General features: G+C 34.8%; 1 pseudogene; it reads left to right on the forward strand.

Annotated features, from left to right (window-relative positions):
• LOC114039115 overlaps positions 1 to 11,907 on the forward strand; it is a 65,732-nt pseudogene extending 53,825 nt beyond the window's left edge.
• The last annotated feature ends 3,457 nt before the right edge of the window (positions 11,908 to 15,364 follow it).

Raw genomic sequence — 15,364 nt, forward strand, 5'->3', positions numbered from 1 at the left:
AAGCAACTCTTACTAATGTTGTGAATTTGTTCCACACTACTGGATTTAAGTCTAAGTCCATTTGTGTGCTCATATATATATATATATCTTTGAGGCACTGTGAAAAAAATGAGGTGATTCTGAGTTTTAAATGTTCTTGAAACACTGTGGCATTTACTTACCCTTAGTAGATTTGGTTTTCAAAAAAATATTTCTTTCTATATTTTGCCTGCAACTGTAGAAGCTGCTATTAGATGAACTAAGTTTGTTTGCATAAAGATTTTAATTTAGTTTATTAAATGGTTATTTGAGTCAGTTCATCTATTAATACACAGGGTAATCAATAAGCACAACCACAGCCCTCATCACCACTGTCCTGGACTATTTCAATAGCCTCCTTACTACTCTTCCTGCCTCAATTATTCCCCATTCTAGTCTATCCTTCACTCATCTGCCGAGGTGATTTTTCTAAAGCATTGGTCTGTCCATATTACCCACTCACTGTTTTCCCATTACTTTCAGGATCAAACAGAAATTCTTTTTGGGGCATTTTTAACATCCTATCTTCCCACTTTTCTTCTAATCATCTTATATCTTATTCCTCTCTGCACTCTATGATCCCATGAGATTGTCCCTCTTGCAATTTCTCAAATACTTTACTTCATTACTGTTCTCTGTTCCTTTGTATTGACTTTCTCCCATGCCTATGGTATTCTCCCTTCTCTTCTTTACTTCTTGTTTACTTGTCTTCAAAATCTAGCTCATATATCACTTTCTGCAGAAGGTCATTGTGGGGCATCAGCAGCTAATGTCTTCCCCTTTCATATTATCTTGTTATTTTTCTCCTTCCATTCCTCCTCCTCCCACTCCTCCTCTTCTCTACTAATACTGCCACTTACTCATACTACTACTAACTTTCTGGTGAGCTAACAACTATATACTTCTTTACTGTTCACATAGCACTTTACATGTTGTATCATTTTATTCTTAAAACAACTGTGTAAGTGTTTTTATCATCTTCATTTTACAAATAAATAAACTAAGGTATAGAGATATGAAGTCGTTTGCCTAGGATTACACAACTAGTATTTTTATCTGAAGAAGGATTTGAATTCAGGTGTCCCCAACTCTGGGTTCAATACTCTATCTAGATATTAACTAGATATAAACATCATCAGATATAACATCATCAGACTGAGAATTCTTAAAATTATGGATTTTTTTTATACTGGAAAACTTTTTATTGTAGGTGGAGTGGGATAGCGGGACACAGTTTAGATGATTCCAATTTTGTTGAAACAACTAAACATCTGAAGCATCATAGTCTGGAGCAAATTGGACATAGACCTTCTTCTCTTCATCAGGCCAGATCAGTGTGTTGAATTTGGCTATGTCGATGTCATAAAGCTTCTTTACCTCCTACTGGATCTGATGCTTGTTGGCCTTGATGTCCACTATGAAGACCAGGATATTGTCCTCAATCTTCTTCATAGAAGATTCAGTGGAAGAGAAACTTAATGATGGTATAGTGGTCTGAGGGTATTTGAGCTACTGTTGAAGTCTTAGTGTCTTGAATACCCAGAATGTGGGGGACATTCCAATCTTCTTTTTGGTGGCTATGAATACCCTTTAAAACTGCCTTATTAGGTTGGGCAGCTAGGTGGTGCAGTGGATAGAGCACTGGCCCTGGAGTCAGGAGGTCCTGAATTGAAATCCAGCCTCAGACACATAACACTTACTAGCCGTGTGCCTCTGAGTAAGTCATTGAACCCCAATTGCCTAAAAAAAACCCCTACCTTCTTGGCCTTCAAAGCTTTGGACTTAACTTTTATTTTGTGGGGGGATAACTGCTTCCTTCTCTGCCTTTGTCTCCATCTTGGGGGAAAGGGAAGGGTTTTGTTTTATTGTTGCTATTGTTTGCCTTTCTTGGAATCTTTACCATTTAGTATTTGGAACATGATAAGCACTTAATCCATTATTTGTTATTAAGTAGGTAACTAATTTCCTAGAATTGAACATTCCCTCTGATGACACAACACAACCATGCCTGCCTGTCCTATATAAGATCTATCCTTAAATGCCAATTAAATGTTTCACTGTTATGTGGAGAGGACCCTGAGTTCTCTAAGATTTTACCAGTGGTGTAACAACTTAGAGTATCCTCCCTCATCAGATTTACAAGGATTAGAGTAAGTAAAAAAAAAAAAGTCTCATCAGCAGTAGACTGGCCAACTAGTGGTAGATTATCTGGCATTGACAAAGCTTCAAATCCTCAAGTCCAAAAACTATAATAATTGATATGTAGATAGTGATGTAAATTTTGCAAAGTATTTTTTTGTTTCTTATCTCATTTGAGCATCTAAACAACACTGTAAGGTAAGTAAAATGGGTATAGTGATACCTGTATGACTTATCTTTCTATATTGTTGGGAAGCAACAATAGATTGTAAGCTCCTTGAGGAAAGTGAGGCTTATAGAATTTATGATTTTCCTGGAATCCAACAGCTCATAAGTATCAGAGATTGTATTTGAACCTAGGCCTTCCCAGTCCTCTTGCCACTGCCTCTGCAAATTATAAAGAAGGGGGGAATAGTCAATTAGGAGTGAGCCCTGTTAGTGAGGGTTATGTTTTTATGTTTACAAATGGTATCAAATGCATTTCTCCTACTTGCTCCTTCACTTTGCTTTTGATACCTTATCCACACTGACTTAGCAGTGGCCTAAGGATCTATGATTAGAACAGCATGAATTTGATGAATATCTTTTCTAAGGTAGATTGACAAAGTTCAGATCTTTTAGAACAGCATGCCACAAGAAACAAGGGCACTTGTTGAAGGCAGAATGAAAAGGGTGCTGATTATATGAAAGGGGCAGTTTTAGATTGCTTTCTCTTCTGACCCGGGATCCTCCATTTCTACTCAGATGGTGGAGATTGCTGTGCAAACTTGCAAAGGTAAACAGTACTGAAACTTCCAGGCATGGCTTCCTATTACCTAGGAAAGTATTTGCAATTAATTTTAAGCACCAACTGGTTTGTGACGAGCATGCACCTTGACAAAGGTTTTCAAAAAGCCTGCTTCCCATTTCTTTTCCTTCAGAGAATAGCAGGGGTTTCTTTCAAAACCAGAGAAAGATAGAGAGGTAGCAAGCTGTGCATGGGTTAGTAGGTAAGATCAATCAACTCTTCTGTGACAACAAGAGAAAAGGTGACAGGGAGGAAAGTGGCTTGCAAGCTAGTCATTTGAAAGTACATTTAACTAAGGGTGGGTATTTTAAATCAACATATTAACAAAATGATGCTAACACTTTGAATTCTTTTCTAGATCACAAAAAACATGAACTGAAGTTTATAAATGACCCAGATCAGTCGGCCTCTTTCTAAGTATTAAAACAAAAGCAGTTCCATTACATTTTCTCTTAATTCAATCATGATTAAAAATATGTATCAAATGTTTCATGTATGTGGCATACTATTCTAGCCACTTAAGATCTAATGATGAAAAACAGCATAATTCACACCCTCAGATAATGTAAAACTTAACAAGTGCATAAGACATGTACAGAATTAATTTCTGTATAAATTACAGTGGGATAAATGCTTATGATAGATAAGAGAAAAGTAAAGAATCTCAAGAAGTCACAGATTTTGATGGACATGATAACAACAGCTAACATTGTCCAGATAATGTTACAAAATGTCTCTGACTTGCCTTTGTAATACCATAGTTACTGATACTTTGAAGTAGTGTCCCTAGTTCTGCCATTCTTTATAATATCAGAGTTGACAGATGACATCCTCTGGCCACTTGAATGGGAATACATTTAGTAAAAGAGTTCATCTTTTCCCCAACTAGCTCCACCTAACTACCTGATTCTCCAGTGGATAACTTTCAGTCACTAACGTAGAGTCAATCTCTCTTGATTTAGTATTGTGGACAGAGATGGGTATCAGAATCTCTTCTTCCTGAATTGATTTTTTTCCTGGTAAAATCTCCCATATGGATAGGCATTTCCTTATGCTTATGGATGGAATCAAGACAACAAGGTAATTAATGCCATATAACATAGTTTACCCGATAGTATAGCTTTGGCAGAACTTTGGGAATTTGACTCTTAACTTTATTTTAAGTTGTTATCTTGGCAATTGACATCTAAGGGATCAGAAGCCTATCATTGTGCTCCTACAATTCCTCCCTTCTCTTGTAGTAGCTAGGACACCTCTGAACCTTCATATCTACTCACCTTGCTTGATGTCCAGGACCTCCTCTGCCCCAGAGCCCAGAGCTGAGTTGAATAGCAATGAGCCTGACTTGGTAGTTTGCCTCTTTTTCTCTGTTTCCATTTTTCCTCTTCTCCTCTTCCTCTTTTTTTTCCCTGCCTGTGTGTTGTCAAGGATGATCTGTTGGTCACAAGCCTGAGGGAAGAGTTGTAGATTCCTTTTCCCCTCATGTGTGTGTGTGTGTGTGTGTGTGTATGTGTGCTGTGTAAATATAAGTAATCCCCCAGTAGAAGTGGTAAGTATACTAACAATCAAAGAGACACAGAAATGTCTCAGAAGCAGCATGTAAAGTTTTGCTTTCAAAGATTCTAAATATGGCATAGGTCAGGACATGGAATATGAAGGCATTAATGTTGGAGGAAGAATGTCATGTAAGGAGAACAGGAAGTTGGCTAATTTGGGTAGAAAATGGAGTGTGTCAGGAGGGGTTAAGTCCATGCTCTCAATTCTAGTTAAGCCCCACTGAATTTAAGAAATGAATTGATTGTAATCCATTCTAATTATCTCTATAGCAACAATTGTGTGAGAACTCTATTTTTATTATGTAAAAGTGATTTTGCTCTAAGGTGGGGCCCATCAGAAGACTCTTTGATCATTTTTTTGAAGGTACACAGAGGTGGTCTGATGGTTCAGAATAAGTGGTTGTTGACAAATGCTAAAGGAAATGTAGCAAACTTGGGATACTAATGCATTGTTGGTGGATTTGTGTAATCATCCAACCATTCTGAAGTACAATTTAGAACTGTGCTAAAAGGGCTATAAAACTGTAACTCAGCAATAGCATACTAGATCTGTATACCAAAGAGATCAAATAAAAAGGATCTACATGTACAAAAAAAATATTTATGGCAGCTCTTTTTGTATTTGAAAAGAATTGAAAATTGTGGGAAATGAGGAAATGTGGGAATGGCTGAACAGGTTGTGGTATCTGATTGTGATTGGATACTATGGTACTATAAGAAATGATGAGCAAGATGCAGTTAAGAAAAAAAAATACCCTGGAAAGACTTACATGAACTGATTCAAAGTGAAGTGAAGAGAACCAGGAGAAAATACATAGTAACTGCAATATTATCAACTGTGAATGACTTACCTACTCTAATCAATGCAGTGATCAATGACATTGTAAAGGACTCATAATAGAAAATGCTATCCACTCCAGAGGATAAACTGATGGAATTATGCAGATCAACAGGTATTTTTTAAACTTTCTTTCCTTTCCTTTTCTTTCTTTTCTTTTTTTCTTTTTTTTTTTGGTTTGTTTTCTTTTATAAAAATGACTAATATGGAAATATGTTTTGCAGACTGCACATATATAACCTACATCAAATTGCTTACCTTCTCAAAGAGGAGGGAAAGGCGGTAAGGAGAGAATATGGAACTCAAAACTAAAAAATGTTGAAATTTGTTTTACATATAAGTAGAAAAAAATAAAAAATGTGGTTGTTCATACTATTCTTCCTTATTTGTGGATATGATCACTGTCTTTTGCTTCTTTTTGTATCTCTAGAGCTTAGCACATTTCCTGGTACATGGTAAGTGCTTAATATATGTTTATTGAAATTGATATCACAAAGAAAACAAAAACAACTACTATTTGTGCTTCAGTGACAAAGACTGCTATCCAGATTATTTGATTGACTGAGAACCTTGAGAGTTTAGTTTTTTACTAAAAGAACCTGACTTTGATGGAGATATATATAAATATATATATATTTAGTCTTGTTTCCCTTTCTTTAGGAATTCAATGAAGTGTCAAGAATGGTGGTAGTAAGGATTTCTCTCTCTGACCCTTTCACCACTCAAGAAATGTTAATGGCTTCTATGGGGAAAATGGATATGGGTTCACGTACATATAGTTTCTCCCACGTAACTAAGATGGACTTGCTCAGCCCAATATGAGAGTAGCTGGAAATATGGTGAAGTATACTGGAGAAACTTATGGGAAATCCATTTATTTACCATCATGGCTTGAGAGTAGAGTTATTGAGCAATGTTCCTGAATCTCCTGTATCCCAGTTAGAGGAGAATAACTTCCTGGGCATTGATTCTATAACCGGGCCTTCCAGAGAAAAAATGAATATCTTATGCACTGCTAATCTTAGGGATTGTCTGGAAAGTCATCCTGGAAAGCTATGTAAAATGAGTATAAATTAGTTACACGTCTTTGTAATATAGCTTATACATTATATCTAACTGAAGTAATCTACTTTATGTTCCCTATCAAATGAATACAAGATTCTATATCCTACCTCCATGCCATTAAACAAACTGCCCTCATGCCTGGAATGACTTAAACTCTGTCTCTTGGAACCTATAATTCCATTCAATGCTCAGATAAATGATCACCTCTTTAAAGAGATTTTCCCTGATTCCTCCTTCCAAATCATTGAGTATTTGTTGCATGTTTTTCCTGTTCATATTTATTTGTGCATATATACTAACTTCCTGTATGTACTTGAGAACAGATTGCCTCACTTTTCCTTTTCTATCCTCAGTGCTTCACACAGTTACTAAAACTAGTAGGTGCTTTATAAATACTTGTTGACTTGGTCTAAATTGAACAAAATCAGTAGGAGAAGTGTTTTGAAAACTATAATTATAAATGGAAATTTATTTTGCTGTTGTCATCATCATCATGAGAAGACAGTTGTAGAAGGCATTTATAAAGTATAATATAAATATAAGATATATTACCATCACCACTACCACCACCACCATTATCATTGTCATCATTATCTGCCCCTTCTTTTGGACGCTAGCTATACCCCATGAAAACTTTACAATACAGTTACATTATCTTTAATTTCCTGTAATAAGTTCATTCAATTCAATTTTAATGCTCATATAACATTGTCCACTTGTCTATATACACACATATAAACATATATACATTTATATTATCTATGTGTGTAGATACATACTTACATACATACATATATATATATATATACACACATTAACATACCATGAACACATATATACTTATACTTGTTATTTCAGTTGTGTCTGACTCTTTGTGATTCTATTTGGAGTTTCTTGCCAAATATATTGAAGTGGCTTGCCACTTCCTTCCCCAGCTAATTTTATAGATAAGGAAACTGAGGCAAAAAGGGTTAAGTGACTTGCCCAGGGTCACAGAGCTGGTAAATGTCTGAGGCTGAATTAGAACTCAGGTTGTCCTGACTCCAGGGCCAGCACTCTATCCATTATACCACCTAGTTGCCTCAGAATAAATTTATAGAGTCCTGCAATTACATTGAAAATGAATAAACTTTGCAAAAAAGATAAGGCACATACACACACACACACACACACACACACACACACACACAAACCTTCAGAGACACAATATAGTGGGACACTTCTCACCAGGAATGAATGGAAGATAAAGGAAGAGATAGTGATGACTGCTTAGCTGAGAATATTTAGGTTCAAGCTTATTTTGTCATTTAATTCCTCCTGCAGCTCTGTAAGGGACACAGATTTAGATTCATCATTTAAGTCTCACCACATTTTCTTCCTTCCAACTGAACATCCAAGGGGAAAGGAAGGGAAGAAAAGTCTCCAGGACTATTTTTAACCTGATATTTTATCAAACTAAGGGATATATGAATTGTTCCATGGAGCATTTAAATAATAAATGAAGAATGTTCCAAATGAATCCATTGTCCTTTAAAATTAGAAGTGTCTCCTTTCTCAGAGGAGCAACTCACATTCCAGGGCCTATCCATGTTCACTTAATGCTGTCACCAAGAGAAACTAAATGGGTGGACAAATTCCTAGTAAACCAAGATATAACCCACTAGTGAATTAATAGTGTCAATAGTGCCAAAGAGCAGGATTGTTTAGTGTCCTTTGAAATGCAAAAAAACAAAAACAAAAACAAAAAAAAAACATACCCTTAGGGAAACACAGACAAAGCTATACACTAAAGATTTCTCCTTATGCACTGAGTCCTTCTTTTTCACCTTTATAAAGTTACAAAGTTCATTATCTTGGAATAAAATACTATTTTAGCTCTCAGGATTATCATAGAGGCTTTTTCTTTACTTCCATAGATGCGAATAGTAATTTGGATAAAAATGATTTGGGAAAATATACTATCTCTAATAGCAAAACTGGTTTTGCTCCTCTATAAGGCTCACTCAAACTTTTTTACCAATTTTATTTCCTCTTTATCTATACCATTTCCTGCTGATCTTAGATAAGTTGCTGTTGATGTCAAACCCTCTGACCCAGAATGCCCCTTCCACCCAAACAAATCCATCCTTTGGGACCTGCTGATTAGTGAGAGTTTACTACATCCAACCAAATTTAGCCATTGGACCTTGCTTTACCACCATTTCTTTTCCATTATGTATCCCTAACTTTATCTGAGAACACATCACAGTTATTGCTTTGAAAAAGTGTATGCCAATAAATTTTCCTCAGTCTCTATTCACCATCTTTGTAACTTTACCCTTCCTTGCTTACCATTTCCTTATGTGTCCTTTTATTTTTAATTTTAATTTTTTAAACAAAAATGTAAACTTATTGAAGGTGGGAATTATTGTATTTACAACCTCAATGTTTAGCACAGTGATTGAACCAAGATGTGTATTTAATATATTTTGTTTGTTTGTTTAATTCACTTATTGTAATAGCTGGGAATCTGAAGGTAAGATGTTAAGTAATTTGCCCAATGTCATGCAAGAAGTAAGTATCAGAACCAGGATGTCACTTTTGGAGGCCAAAAAAATGTTAATTGTATCTTTCACATGCCAACCCTCCAAATACTTGAAAATAATTATTAATCCTTGAAAGGAAGGGTCTAAAACAAAATGCTATCCTGTTCTATACTCTCTAGAACTTCCCTTAAAATAACGCAAGGTCTTCTTTTGCTTTATCTCCCTTCTTTTCTTTCCTCACTATTTAAAGGTACTTGTCCTTATGCAAGACATCTAACTAGTTAATTTTATTTATTTATTTATTTGTTTGTTTGTTTGTTTATTTATTTTTTGACTGAATGATAATGATATGATGAAAGAACAGGAGCAAGTTTGTAGAAAGATAGGTTTGGAGTAAGGATGACCTGAAATTAAATCCCACCAATAGTATTTATTAGCTAACTGACCAAAGGCATCCTCAATGTTTCTCATGAAACTGTAAGATTTCTTTTTTAAGCTTTTCATCTGGCAGCACCTGTTAGTAAAGAAAGTTTTCTAAATTGATGAAATTATAGATCCTACACATAATTATGTAATGATATCATGTGATTCTTCTCTAGGTACCTAATACATTTTTGGTTTAACTGGAGTCTTCTGGGTATCTGTTTTAACATTAAAATTGCAAGTAAATGCTGAGAATTTTAAACACTATAGCAGAAAAAAAGTGTTTTGGAGCAGTGGGTTGTCTTGGTTTACTTCCAGCAGCCAATGGGTTGGACCAATCCTTACTAATAACTTAGACATTTATATTTTAATTCCCTGGTTCACTTGCAACTATATGAATATATAATGTAGTTGAGATAATATACTGTAAAAGAAGAAAATAATATTTAACTCGATAGAAAATACTACGGGAATGTTAGACTCTTTTCATGTGACTCGTAAACTAAGACAAACTTCCTTTGAATTCCCCATCTTTGTTTTCCAACATTCTTAATTACACCTGAAAACTTATACTTGCCCCTTGGTTGGGTAATACAGTGCGAAAGCATTGCCAATTTGTCCTCAACATCCAGACCTCCAGTATTTTTAAACACAAAATATATTTCAATCCAAAAGATTTTTGATATATTATGTGAAAATAAATATCTTTTCTTAAATTAAAAAGTTATTAAATTCAAGTAAGTAAAGTCATTCAATTTTTCATTTGGTTCTGGAGCTAAACTACTTAATCATACCTGAAAGCTTGAGATTAGTAAAAGCTAAAAGCATCATTGCTGCTCCAAATGAACGTCTGTGAGAAAAGAAATTTATTTCCCAGCTCTGCAAGATGCCAACACTAGCTTATGGTTATATATTCCAATCAGAAGGTAAACCTTAGACTTGCTACTAATGCTCATATAGTGCTTGCTTTAAAACACTGTTTAACAGTCCCATATTTTATGCACACAAAGTCTGACAAAGGCTTAGTTGGGCAAAGGAATTGGATTCTTAGCTGGAACAATGAAGTTCCTTTTAAATATCTCATATTCTTTCTTCCCATTATTCCATGTGTTTTTCTATTGAAGAGTTCAATCAAATTTCAGTTTCTAGGCTCCCCTTCTCTTGTAGAAACAGGGTCCATGGAATTATGTTCTAGTGAAAGCATAAGATTTCTTCGTAGCCATGCCTAAGTCAAGTATCAAGTCACTGCCACTGACTGAACAAGATAACATGGAACACTAAAGGTGGAGAAGGCTTCATAGTGAAGGTCCAAGGCTTGCCCTCATCCTGCTCAGCCAATAAAGTCCAATGCTTCTTCTTGGAATAAAAAATTCAAAACGGGGTATCAGGCATTCATTACATTTATACCTGAAAAGGCAGACCAAGTAGAGAAGCATTTATTGAACTTGAATCAGAAGATGAAGTCAAATTGGCATTGAAAAAGAAAGAGAAACTATGAGACACAGATATGTTGATGTGTTCAATTCAAACAATGTTGAAATGGATTGGGTGTTGAAGCACACTGATCCAGATAGTCCTGACACTGCCAAGATGGCTTTGTGTGCCTTAGGGGACTCCCATTTGGCTGTAGCAAGGAAGAAATTGTTCAGTTTTCCTCATGGTTGGAAATCAGGCCAAATGAGATAACACTGTCAATAGACTTCCAGGGGAAGCATACAGGGGAGGCCTTTATGAATTTTATTTCACAGGAAATAGCTGAAAAAAAACTCTAAAGAAACACAAGGAAAGAATACAGCACATGTATGTTGAAATCTTCAAGAGCAGATGGGCAGAAGCTTGTACTCCTTATGATCCTCCTTGAAAGGTAATGACTATGCAGCAGCCAGGTCTTTATGACAGTCCTGGGGCTGGCAGAAACTCTACATAACAGACAAAAACAACATTGGTAGAGGAGCTGGGTTTGAAAGAATGAAGCAAGGTGAAGGTATGGAAGCTATGATGACTACCATGGATATAATGGTGGGATATGGTTTTGGGTCAAGTAGATTTGGAAGAGACCTCAATTATTATTTTTCAGGAATGTCTGATCATAGATATGGAAATGGTGGCCCCACTTTCCAGAGTACTATAGGCCATTTTATGTACAAGACAATTACCTTACAGAGTTACTGAAAATGATATTTACATTTTTTTTCTCACCACTCAACCTTGTTTGAGTACACATTGAAGTTGGACCTGATGGCAAAGTGACTGGAGAAACAGATGTTAAATTAGCTACTCATGAAGATGCTGTGCCAGCTATGTCAAAAGACAAAACAAATATGTAGCAAAGATATGGAGAACTCTTCTTCAGTTCTATAGCAGGAGCGAGCAGTAGTGCTTATGGTAGCCAAATGCTGGGATGCATGGAATTGTCAAATCAGTCTAGTTCGGTGGTCCAGCTAACCAGTAATGGAATAGAGGTTATGGATGAGGTTACTCTGGCCAAAACAGTATGAGCAGATATAACCAGATTTTACAGGAAACTCTAATGATTTTCAATCAAACATTGCATAGGGAGCCAAGGAGCAATGGACAGCAGCTACTACTTAGTGTGACCCATGCATCTATGGGAGTGAATGCAATGGGAGCAATGTTTGGCACATTCCTTATGAGTGGTGGATGGGGAATGTAATTCTGATCACTAACCCTTGGTCAACATTTTTTTAAAGAAAACAAAACCAACAAAAATAAAGTTTAACAGTTTTGTAATACACGCTTGTGTTTTATACTTACTGCAAGTGAAATCATGATTGTTTTAAAAAACTTCAGTTCAGTGTTTTGGAACACAGAAAGCAATATTCGTCTACAATGTAATAAACAAGTTGAGTAAAGACTACAACTGTTAAACAATTTCAGCTTTTCTTAAGGCAGTTATGTTGTAGTATATTTAAACAGTAAGCATATTTAGATTAAAGCAGCTTCAATTATGTCAGATGTTGCTCTTATATCACATTACGTGGAACACTGTTTGAGATGCATGTTGGGAGACAGATTTTTTTTGTAAAGCAAATATAGGAGCTGTGTCTGTGATTCAAAAGTGAAACATTTGGTATTTGTTCTAGTATATTTCATCTACTATTCTGTAAGGTGCATATATTGAAGCTTGTTTTTTTTTAAGTTAATGGGGACAATTTTGAGACGCAATACAAGCACTTAGGATTTAATCTTGGTGTTTGTACTAAACTCTGAGGCCTTGATCTAAATCTTTCATTATATTATGATTTCCTTTTAGGTGTATTACACTTAGAGTAACTTGTTAAATACATCTTCCTTTCAAAAACAGGGACAAAAGGAAAATTTAAATTTATCCAGGATAAAAAGGCTACTGTAGCATGGAGAAAATCTAGAAATCAGGAGAGCAGGAGAAGAACCTAGGTAATACATAGATAATAATAGAGAGAAAGATAAGATAGATAAATAAAATATAGACATTTGACAGATAGATAGTTCAATAATCCTCAGAGGAAATCCAGTACTTTTATTTCATCAACTCAACTAAAGAAATACTTATTAAACACCTACCATTTGTGAACCATTTAGTATGCCAAGAAAAAAAAATCCCTGCCTCAAGAAGCTTACATTATACTGGCAGAGACAATAAATAAATATAAGATAATTTGGGAATAGAAAGAGCACTAACAAAAGTTTGAAAGAAGCTATACAATTCTATATGACCAAAAGGAAATGTATCTTTTTCACTTGAAAAGGAACAAAGGAAAGAAAAATAGCACAAAGTTATCATGTGTTTAGCAAAAGGATTTGTTAAAAAGGTAACCATGAAGATACATAGGTTATTCTGTGTACTCATTATAAACCTATAGCTTTACCAAGTTTTGCTAAGTGTTCTGGCATACATTACATTATGTTTTATATTCTATTAAATAAAAGTGAATAATTGGACAGTTCCCAATAACATTCTATATATATTCTTTAGAATGTGTATTCCTTCACCTAAAAAGGAAAAAAAAAACTGAGTTAAATTTGTTTTTATGATTATATTCTCAGTAAAGATAGATACATTAATAGATGATGGATAGACAGATAGATATAATGTCTTTTTTCAGAATTTCTGTGAGGTGAAGTGCCTTATAAAACAAATTACGTATATGAATGTAATGAGATAAAATTATGTAGGAAATGAAGAAAGGGCCTGTTTCAGAAAACAGGCTCATATGAAGCGAAAACTCATGAACTGATACAGAGTGAAGTGAGCTGAATCAGTAAAACAAGTTATACTGTAACATTAATATTGTAAAAATGAATAAATCTGAAAGAACTCTGATGAACAAATGATCAAAATGATTCAAGAGGACTGATGAGCGAGAACATTACCTACCTTTTACAGAAATGATGGATTAATATGCAGAATCAGAAATGAATTTTTGGACATGGCCAATATGGAAATTTGTTTTGCTTGACTGCTCTAAATGTCTCTCTCTCTCTCTCTCTCTCTTTTTTTTTCCCTTTTTCAGTGTGTGGGGTGAGGTGGAAGGGAGAAAAAATGATTTATTATTTATTTTTATATTTTTATTTTCTATATGCATTATATTTTATACAACATATAACCATATAATGTATATATAATACATATAATATGTTTTATTATATATTTATTTTCTATATTTAGATTTTTAATATTTTATCTTTATTTTAATAAAGTGTTATACATGTATATGCATACATATGCATACACATATACATATACATATACATATACATACATATCTCCCTGTCTTTAAAAGAAAACAAAGAAAATAAATACTTTTTAATTGAAAACATGAAAACATAAATAATTCAATATTTAATAAAAAGCGAGGCCAGGTCATGAAGAAAGATTTAAAAAGGAACCTAATTCCTCAGAAAATACATAGATCTGGAAGCCATGAGGAGCTGGGAAAGCAAAAGTATGGGCAGAGGTAAGTGTCACAAAAGAAGGGTCCAAATCTCTGTGAACAGGGATATTTCTTCAGATTGGCATGACAAGTGAGAGGACAGAATTGTAATTCTGAAATCTTCACAGACTGCAACATTCTTCTATCTCCTTTTTCCCTTTAGGTTCCCTTGTGGAAATCTAAAGCCTTTCCTTCCTTCCATGCAAAAATCTGTTTATCTTTGTTTTTAAATGCCCACTTAGTCTTTATAAAGTGTCAATCATGGGCCTTTTCTAGTCTTCCTAAATCTTTTGGAAATTCATAGGGGAAAAATCTAACTCTGTGTTGTTTTGCAGGGTATAGTTTTTAACCCAGAGTTATAATAGCTAAAGAGAATTACAGATTGTTTTATACACTTTCCCAGGGCAGGGAAGGTGCATTTGTACTGGGAATTGCATCTGGGCAACTAAGCTGTATGAGGGTGAAGATGAGAAATAAGAATGGTTAACTCACTGGAAAGACTGGAATTTAAGAATACTTAAGGACCAAGCTGCATTAATTGACACACTGTATTTTTAATCATTAAAGAGGAGACAGGAGGATGAAAATTTTTAGAGTAAAAAATATTACTTCAATTACTATGCGTGTATTTTTTTGGTGTTTTGAATAACCCTGCTTACGTTACCACTAGTCAGGCATCTGCCTATAGCAAATGTAGTTCTATCTTTCTCCACCTACAAATATTCTTATGTCAATCCAAAAGAAATCAATAGAAAAGAAAAAAATCTTAGGCAACAAGTTGATTTTCATTATTGATTATCTGGTTGCTTTCAATGCAATTCTCATTTTTTTTTCCTAAATCGGGTCACATATTTATTCATAACTGCCCTGTAAGCATGAAGGAAATGATGGCTACTCAAATTTATGAACCGCAACTATCACATCCTCCACATCTCCTCCAAAATTTCACTTGTCACAGTGCCTTGTGCATTCAATTTCTATATTTCAATACTGGATTGAGTTATTGATCCAATCAGTTTTCCTCTCTGTTGCTCTGTCTCTGCTTATGTGTTTCTCTGTCTCTCAGGACATGGACTATA

The sequence above is a fragment of the Vombatus ursinus genome, unplaced genomic scaffold (assembly GCF_900497805.2).
Source record: "Vombatus ursinus unplaced genomic scaffold, bare-nosed wombat genome assembly UNPS02011613.1, whole genome shotgun sequence".
Lineage (NCBI taxonomy): Eukaryota > Metazoa > Chordata > Mammalia > Diprotodontia > Vombatidae > Vombatus > Vombatus ursinus.